This window comes from Dermacentor albipictus, unplaced genomic scaffold (genome assembly GCF_038994185.2).
Source record: "Dermacentor albipictus isolate Rhodes 1998 colony unplaced genomic scaffold, USDA_Dalb.pri_finalv2 scaffold_16, whole genome shotgun sequence".
Classification (NCBI taxonomy): domain Eukaryota; kingdom Metazoa; phylum Arthropoda; class Arachnida; order Ixodida; family Ixodidae; genus Dermacentor; species Dermacentor albipictus.
Genome location: NW_027225570.1, coordinates 12,597,483 through 12,606,522, shown reverse-complemented (window position 1 = coordinate 12,606,522; position 9,040 = coordinate 12,597,483). Strand labels below are relative to the sequence as shown.

General features: G+C 42.2%; 1 long non-coding RNA gene across 1 annotated transcript; it reads left to right on the top strand.

The window, feature by feature from the left end:
* The first annotated feature begins 4,611 nt into the window (after window positions 1–4,611).
* On the top strand, window positions 4,612–7,156 carry LOC135921754 (uncharacterized). The gene is made up of 3 exons (XR_010570607.2): window positions 4,612–4,664; window positions 5,861–5,917; window positions 6,978–7,156. It is a non-coding gene; the product is annotated as an uncharacterized lncRNA (long non-coding RNA).
* The last annotated feature ends 1,884 nt before the right edge of the window (window positions 7,157–9,040 follow it).

Below are 9,040 nucleotides of genomic sequence, written 5' to 3'. Positions count from 1 at the left end.
CATCATCATCATTAGAGGATCGTCATTTCATCATCATTGTGCCATCGTCGTCATACCACTTTCAGTATGACGACGCCATCATCATCAGAGTGTTGTCATCATAAAGTCATTGTTATACAGTCATGGTCATGGGCGATCCTGGCAAGCAAGCTCAAAATAATTGCAAAGTGAGCTGATCACGGATGCAGTGTATGTAGCACATATCTGAAGCAATAGAAATGCCAGCATAACCACTGCCATTTCTAAATATAGGTGCCTTCACAAAGATGTTTCGCTGCAATGTTCGAATGCTAATCGCAATAATGTTGACATTCATCTTGGTGTGGTTTCTGCCGGAATTAGCTAACCACAAATTGTGACTGACGCTAAACCTCCTGGCGGTCACCAGTCGGGCACTCTCGTCTCTTGTCTCATGTTTAGATGACCTGTAACTGGAAAAATTGAGTTTTACCATGTTTCTTTATTTATCCGTATACATATCTCATCAAAAATTCAGTGTTCTCACGTCAACGTCATTTGTACAATGATTAACATGAGTTGTGATATGTAATTTGCATTCGCTACGCCAAGCATTGGTAGTATTGTTATTAACGCCTCTTTAATTAACCTGATATTGTAATCGAAATCAAGGAGTGTGCAAAACACAGAGTAAAATATTATCACTGACATCTTGTTTCTTTGAGGTTGGCAAATTCGTCAGAGTGCATCATCATGTTAAGTCGATTTGAGAGGATATCAGTGCTAGTTCAGCAACAGACCAGTTAGAAGTGTTTTCTTTCTTCAGTTCGTGAGCTGCATTTATACCGCGCCACATTCTCGTACCTGAAACGGCACATCGTTTCAGCAGATCTGTAGAAAGATCCTTGAAGGTAATACTCGATGCATCCTAAGTAATAGCACTCGTGAAATGACATTAGCGCAGTGCAGTACAACAATGTTTTTTGATAGCGCCTTTGTTTATAAGTGTACTGTTACTTCGTTGAGTCCTGCCGCGCGATCAGAAAGGCAGTATACCACGTTCACTTAGAGGAACTAAACTTTCGGGGCTACAGTGTCGTCTGAAGTGCACAACCAAATACATCTTTAGATGAAATGCAGCAGAAATTTATTCATAAATGAAAGAAACAAAATTTTAAATACACGAAAACGCCAGTGTTGGCCTACAGGTTGAGCATCAACAGCAATAACAAAGTACTAGACAACTACAAGAAGCAAAGTTTGCAGTTTTATCGGCCATACAATTGCGGGAAACATTCGCTTACGGTTCAAATAACGACAATTTTGTCACCTTCGTACAGGCAAAAAAGCAGATATCACTCGATCACCGCGAACACTTGCTGTTAACACTGGCGTGAGGAAAAAAATGCAGGCATAGGCGTGCGAACGCTTACATTGCCTCTTGCTCAACGCATTCGCAAAAATTGACTACGCGACCTTCTCCAGCACCAGGTGCGCGAGAAGACGGCGGGCATGAAGCCACCAGCCACCTCAACTTGCTCCAGCTTTGCACCCGCCGCAGAGTACATGCAAGATAGGGCACGTGGGCCGCGTATCCGTTCAGCTGCGCCGACAGTCATTGCATCCAACGCCGGGGAGAACGCGCCGCTCCTTGCCAAACTGCGGACTAAGCGAAAGCGCTGAAAAATGCAAGAAATATTGGCGTGCAACTTCTGAAAAGGAGTCGCGTGAAAAATGCTTTAAAAGAGAAAGTCTTCAAATATCTGGCATGCTATATTCAATTTGTATATTTTCTATAACGCTACCATGGGGCACTGCAGGATCTGCTTCACACACTCCCTCTTTTCGGCGGATTATATCACTTGGGAGACAATCACACCGTCGAATTTAGAACTACCGCGGTCGATTGAACATCTAATGTAAAGGTGCATTAGCATCTAGTTGAGATACTCGGTAACAATACAAGTTCTTTATAGACTCTAAAAACTAGAGAGGGTATCGCAGGAGTGAAGCGGCCGATGTCGAGTGGAGTGAAATGCATTGTTCGCTCCGTCACGAACGAGACAGTGAAATGTGCTTTTCACTCTCCCCTTCAGAGAGAGAGTAGAATGTCCCGTTCTACTCTTGAGGCAATAGAGAACAAAACGTAGCGTAATCTTCTGCTTCAACTTTAGGAGGCTGGCCCCGAGCATCGCGACGTGTCACTCAGGCACGCTAAGCAAAGAACAGACCGTTTTGCTTCTAAGAGAACAGGCAGCCACACTCTAAGAAAAAAGAGAGTAAAAAGTGATTCACGGCAACTTGACTCTCTTTTTTCTTCCGAAGACCCACTTTTACGCGAGTAGAGTCAGAAAACAAGAGTCAACATTTGCGCATGGGTCGTTTGACTCTCAATAGCACGCGAAGAGTCGTCGTGGAAAATCGCCATTCCTCTGATATTTGAGATTACTCTGGCGAGAGAAAGATTTTAATGCAGGAGAAGAAATACCAGATAAACTCTTCTGTTTTAGGCAGGCCCTCGGGTTCCTGTCCTGGTTGTAATGCGGTGTATCATTCTTTCATCCTTGTCATGTTCTGCAATTACTTCGAACTCTATATATTGATTTCCCTTCACCATGTTTGTTGATACCTCGCACGCTTAAGGGATAGCTGGTTTCCTATGCTAAGGAAGACCTGGATTTGCCAAACTGGATTCTGACCATAAGTAAATCTAAAAAAAAGTATTGGCTACTAAATAGAGCACAGCAACGAGATAACAAGTTCAGTAGGCGCCCTCAACAGTGTCGATTGTAAGTGTAATTTCGCGACTTAAAATTAAATTTTGAAGATTTAAGTTCAAAAATCAAGATCTTGTCATGAGGCGCACGGTAATGGAAAGCTGCAGATTTATTTTCAGCAGCTCGGGTTATTTAACGTGTTCGGAATCCACAGTATCCACGCATTTTCGCATTCTGACCCCGTTGGAATGTGACTGCCGCGGTTGTGGTTGGACCCGTCGCCTCGAGCTCAGCAGCGCAACACCAAAGCCACTGGGCCACCACAGTGCGTTGCGTTCCGCGGTCAGAAACAAATATTAGTGTACGCAACACTCCTTTGGAACCCCCCAGAAATATAAAAACAATAACACAGCAGTTTCACCCCAATGCTGCATGAACCACTGCACGAACTATTGCACGAACCAAGGTTCTTAGTTTCTTCGGCTGAATAAACTGCAGTAAACATTCACTTACTCCTGAAATTAGCAAGCACTGGGTCACGCGCGCACGTGCAAACATCAACAGATCTCACTCAATGACGGCGAACACTCGCTGTCACAGCGTTGGCGTGATGAAGGGCGCGAGCAGAGCGGACCGAACGCTTCTGCTGCCTCTTCCTTCAAAGCGTCTCCGAAAATTTGCGCTATCTGAGCACATCCTTACCACCTCCCCCCCCCCCCCACTCCCAGCTTTGCATCCATCGGAAATTATCTCCAAAACAGAGCGAGGGTGGCGCAAGACCGGGCTAGAGCAACGGCTAAAGGAAGAAAAGCGCGCTAAACTAGCGCCTCCCTCTCCCGGCTTGCGCGCGTTTTATCACGTGACCTCCTTAGATACTTGACTTGGGGCGCCCATCCAGCCGGGCTCAGCCTCGAACACTTCCTTTAACGGCAACAGTCAACGGCGCGGGATGGGATCTTATCGCACTTGGCTTTACACGTAAGCTCGCGGTAAAACCGACAGATATATTTCGACGGTTGTGCCCATATAACTGCTATCGCCAAATTCGCAATAAACAGAAAATTTTACTGAGGACCAACAACGCTGCTTCTCCACGTCGTGATACAGCGGTGAACGATATTTCGGGAAAATGTGTTGCTAAATGTCCCTCAAACACTACGCTCGCATTTGGTGACAGCCGAACGCAGTCGCAAGAAATTGTGGAGAAAATACCGGAGTTCCGGCAGCTTCAGGTGGACTAGATTATTCAGTGACGTCGGTGGCTTTGTAGTTATACCTTACATCAGAGCAAACCGCACTCGACAGAGATCAAGGGCAGCCGCACTGTTATAGCTAAGCAAATTAAGAACTATTACGCCGCGTCTTCCCAGTTCGAGGACGCTCCGACAGCCCAACGATAGATATTTCAAACGTAACCGCACTCGGACGAGCAAATTTTGCTTCTGCGAAGTGAACGTAGCTGGTATTTCAAGACGCGTGTTAAATTCACGGCTGTTTCATTCGTGAGTATTACTTACGTGACGTAAAATTATCAGTGAGCAAAACAGTTTTTGTTTCAACGCAAGGAAAGAAAACCGAAACTAGTTGTGCGGATTCAAATGACCCAAAGCCGAAGCCGTCAATAGTATGACGCCATCTTTCAGTTGTGTTGCATCTCGCGCGAGTACGTTGTCGTCGAGTGGTGGTTCTTTATTCTATGGAGTGGTTCTGAAAGCGCTGAGTTAGGGGCGACTGCAACCAGGCGTTGCGGCAAGTTACGGTGGGAACTTCTGTCCGTGCTGTGTGATTGCGACGAGGACGACTGCCGCCAGCAGCGGCGTGTCGCCGATTTCGTCTTTGCCGACATTGAGCAAGTGCAGCGCCGGAAGTGTTGCGTTTTGCACTGCATTTTCCTTGTTGTATGGGAGATCGCAACGCAGAGACGACCAGATGCATACGAAAGACTACCAGCGGAGAGTGACCTGTGCCATATTTCTCTTAACCTCTCAGGTAAGCACATCAGCTTTTCTTCCGAGTTTACAAACTGCGCGTGATCGGCCCATCCGGCATGGCTACATTTTGCGCCACGTTTCTCTTGGCAGTTCACAGACGTTTCTTAAGCATGCGTGGGCGTATGTATGCGAAAATACTAGTCGCAGACGGAAGCCTCAGGAGAGCATCTGAAATTATAGCAAAGCTGTACTGCCATAGATAAACACCGTTCTTAACGACTCCAATGACGAGTGGCCTGTCACATCGAAAAATCCGTAGAATACCAAGTACTGCGTAACTTGAAGTGTAGTGTGACCAGTGTGACTTTCGCTGGCGAAGACAGGTTGTCGAAAAAACAGTAGTCTATTCTGAAGATTTACTAGCGCTTTAGGTATATTACCGCGAATAATAAAAACGCTACCACGCTGTATGGCAGTGTCAGGCGATGTGGCAGCACAGATATTTTCGTAGCAGTAAGGCGGCTGCATGCACAAGCGAACAGACACAACCCTTTAAAAGCGCTGAAACAGAACAAATTAAATGTGCATTTGGCGTCAAGTCAGAAACACATTAGCTTACAGTATAAGCCGATGTATAATGCTATTATTTTTTATGTCATCTTTATTTTCACGGTTGTAAAGATTTAAAAGCATGAATTTGCTGCAACCTTTATGTAGTAAATCGTACTAGGCGCACAAAACCTGGCTGTGTTGTGTAAAGAATTTGTGCTATTCCTACTGGGTTTTCTATTTTGAGTCCGGTGTTTTATGAAAAAGAGGGTCTTTTTATTTGTAGTCTTATGTTAGTGCAGATATTTGGCAAGCAGAAATGAGTTGATTGCAAAGTTGTATCTCCCGGTGAGCTGCACATGAACCCAAGTTTATACTGTCTTGGTTATTGTAAGGTCCATATAACAATTTTAAGTATATACAGCCGTAGTTGGCTTTGTCACTGTAGCGTATTTTGTAAAAGTAGAATGCTATGATTATTTTACTGTTTTCATGCAGAAATACCTCTTTTTCTTATACCAGGAAACGCTCACATCATTGAATGAAATGAGGTGTAGTGTATTTTTCTACTAATTTAATAAAGGAAATTTCGTCTGCGGTGTATCAGAGATTAGTTTACTTTCTTTTACTAAACAATGCATTATCTCCTCTGCTACTGCTGTTGTTCTGTGTATCTTTGTAATTTTGAAATGTACTTTATTTTAGGTATTCAAGAAATGGCAACATCCAGAAGAAGACGCCATCTTATCCAGCACGTTATGGGTGAGACAGATAGTAGCAGGCACTTTTGCATATCTCATTAGCATATGATGCTATTTGTTTTAATTTTTGTGTCCACTTTCCTGGCCTTTTTCATTGCAGCATTATTGTGCAAAGGGTAATACTTTTACATCTAGATAGAGTAATCGTCCAAAAGAGAGAAACATGGCTGTAAGAGACGACACACATAAGCCTCCTTTGTCCGTATCTCTATGTTGCGCAGTTACTCTGTCATTATCTACCAACAAGCACAAATTCTTCATCAGCTACATTTACTAATTCTCAGTTATTACAATTTAATTGATACAACAATGAATGTACAGAGGTTCACAGGAAGACAGAGACTTGAAATGATAAGAGCCGTACAACAAGGAGCATCGCTGGAGCCGATGTTTCGACAAAGAAAAGGAGATAAGTTTTCTTGCCAAACATTGGCTCCAGTAAAATTTCTTGTTCTATCACTATTTACGATTAAAAGACAGCATTAGTGCTCTTGCTGAAGTATTATGCATTATGGAATACAAATTTGCAGGGTTAAATGTCAGGAATGTGAAATTTCTTGTGTATTTTAATGCTACAGCGAAAGCCAGAAAAACAAGATGTAGAGAACCACATTGTTATTTGTCACTACCCAGTTTGGCCAGCTTCATTCAGAGCTTGCACTTTGTTGCATTAATGACCACTGGAATTCATTAATTGAATTGCTTCGTGATTTACTTATATTCAGAGATATTGAACTTGTTTTAATGCAGCTTAACATACTGCATGTAAAAAATGTACAATGACATTTTAAGAGGCTTCCAGTTGACTAGCAAATTACTTGATGGTATGTGCTCAGGTTACCATTGAGCTTCCACGCACAAATCGGATGCACATTTTTTTTTCATTGCTTGGATTTTCATAAACATAAGTACCATTTCTTCTTTGTCGATGTTCTAGTTGTGTTGTAGGACCTAACTGTTTACATTTATTTGTATTGGTATCCATGTTACACAGACAGCTGAATTTTTCTTGTAAACTGTGACATGGTAGGACTAAGAGCGTTTGTGCAAATTTGCTGCAGGTACACTCTGGTGGTTCCCGCCCCTGCATCCTACGACCACCGTGTCCTCACTATGTTCACTAGGGAGTTCGAAGCCTTTGGCGGCTCCTGCCACTGCGTCCTGCCACCACCGTGTCCTGACTACGTCCACTAGGGAGTTGGCAGCCTTCGTGATGATGCCAAGCAGGCTGGAAGCTGACAGAAAGATCGAGGTAAATACATGTAATTAGGTGGCAAATTTTTGATTGAAGTGACTTGTAGCCACTCAGCAATGAAAGAATTAACTTCGAAGCAGTTTAGACTCCCTGCTATCGGTGCAGGAATGCTCAAGTCCATCCATTTTGCCTTAGCCGCCAAGAGGCTATGTGGATTGGATGAAATGCGATGCAAATTTTGAAACTAGTAGGAGACCACTTGTACAATTTTTTTTCTTGCTTGACACACAACTGCTTTGGTAAAGCTTTAGCAATTTAAAAACAATACAGTGTACTTGCATACATGTTATTGGCCATACATTTACTATGGCTGCCTCAATAGTAAGTATACCGATAAACTTACACAAAAACTGACTTTTTTTGCTAGTTCATCCTCATCTCTGTGCACTGCTGCATAATTTATCTTCCTGAAACCAGTTTTTGCATGCAGCACAAGTCCTAAATATGTGGATTACATAAATTTGCAGCTTTTGCTGTAAGCGAGTTCTATGAAAATAAAATTAATAGGCCATTTTGTCTATTTTTAATGACCCATAATAAACTGAGCAGTGTCTAATAAGCAGTTTAATTTTTTGTGTAAGGCCTCTCTTTATTGTCTTGAAAAATTTGGCCCCCTTAATGAAGGAACGAATTTTTTGGCTATGCCTTTTATGATGAATAAAGGGAAAATCAGACATCCACCCATTCGTAGCAGTTGCTACAAAGGAAACCCATACGGATTCCTCGAAAGGAAAGCGTCAGACCCTCAACATGTTCCACCTATTTCACAGCTGCACACAGCTTCCACCTATCCAAACCGCATCACCAGCTGTGGTCACTCATCGAACCATGGATGAATGTTGGGGTGGAGTGATTTGAAGCGACATTCTTTTTGTCTCTTCAAATCTTTAGCAAATACTTGTGTTATTATAATTAATATGTGTCTTTAGTGCCTAGTTTTTAATGGTTCCTTTCTATTAGAATTCTCGCCATCGATTCCTGCTATTATATGTATGTCTGTCTTTATGCACAGTTTTTCATAGTTCTTTTGTACTTGTCTATGTAACTGATAGGTTCATACTTCTTGTTATACAGAAGGCTAAAATGCAAACTTACGGCATCTTTTTCGACCTTTTGATAATCTACAGCACCGCAAAGTGTTCAAGAAATGTAACCCAACGTGGGCTCTGGAGCAGGAAAAATTTAAGAGCAATATAGAGTACTTATTTCAAACACCCATTATTTTTGGAAAAGTAACGAATATAGGAGCACAAAAAAGAAAATATTAAACTAGAGAAACATGAGTTCCCCTCATAAGTCTGATAATAATGTGACTTCCCTTCACTGAAAGATACCAGTAATATACTCGCATACAAGGTTTGAAACAAGAAAGCTATGATGCCCTTGGAATTTCTCAGTGCCTATTTGTCACACTGACGAATGTCAAAGGCATCGTAGGTTTCATGTACACATTCGTAGTGTTACACTTTTGAGTATTGCATTTCTCAAACACAAAGATTTACAGCAGTGCTTTAAATAGCAAATGCATTTCCTAATTTGTTAGTGCAAGAGGAACAGTACAGATCATGTAAAAATTATTTTACAGACTATATGTCCATGGATGCACGCTTCTGATGACATAGCAGTGACGTGGTCGTGGGATGAACGACTTTATTTCAGATTTAAATATTGGCTTCCAGGTCTGAGTTAGTCGCCTACACTGAATAGTCTAGGTCAGAGCCCATTTACTAGAGAAAGTGAATTAAACTAGGAATTATAAACATCAAAAGATCTTGTTTAGCAAATTAATGTGACAATCAGCAAGGTTCTTTGGGCATTCATTTGCAAATTTGTAGGATATATTTTATGACTGGTTTCATTATTGTGAGA